This window comes from Aedes albopictus, chromosome 1 (assembly GCF_035046485.1).
Source record: "Aedes albopictus strain Foshan chromosome 1, AalbF5, whole genome shotgun sequence".
Taxonomy (NCBI): domain Eukaryota; kingdom Metazoa; phylum Arthropoda; class Insecta; order Diptera; family Culicidae; genus Aedes; species Aedes albopictus.
Genome location: NC_085136.1, coordinates 138,736,532 through 138,737,097, shown reverse-complemented (window position 1 = coordinate 138,737,097; position 566 = coordinate 138,736,532). Strand labels below are relative to the sequence as shown.

Below are 566 nucleotides of genomic sequence, written 5' to 3'. Positions count from 1 at the left end.
TTCCAGCAGAATCCACCTGGGGATTCCAGCCAACCGATTTTCCTCGACAATGCAAAATTTTCTGGAAAACAGTATTGATTTTGTATTTTTTTTTTGAATTGCTGAAAAAAAATGCTTATGATTTCACAAAAAAATGTGCTCACGATGCTTCGTTCTTGAGTTATGATTTTTAGCTCCATTACGAAATAGAAGCATAATTAGTGTGTTGATTGTCCCCAAATAACCCCAATGCACTAATATTAATGTTAACTTGTCAGAAGACATATTGAACACTTACGACGGTCGCACCGTGTATAATGAATCTTTATTGTACAATAAAAAGAAAAGAGAAATTAATTACGCCGCACACGGCATGACTGCACAACTGAAAACAAACTTTCGCTCAGTTGATCTGCGCTCCTGGTAGTAAACTTCGCTCAAATGGTAACATGGAGCTTCCTATGTCACACATAAGAATATTTGTTAGCCTATTTCCACCCACTTGACCACAGCGGCTCCATAGCTCAGTTGGTTAGAGCGTCGTGCTAATAACGCGAAGGTCGTGAGTTCGATCCTCTCTGGAGCCA

The 566-nt window shown here is 39.4% G+C and overlaps 1 non-coding gene across 1 annotated transcript; it reads left to right on the top strand.

Annotated features, from left to right (window-relative positions):
* Positions 1-492: 492 nt before the first annotated feature.
* On the top strand, positions 493-566 carry Trnai-aau (transfer RNA isoleucine (anticodon AAU)). The gene has a single exon. It is a non-coding gene; the product is annotated as a tRNA-Ile (tRNA).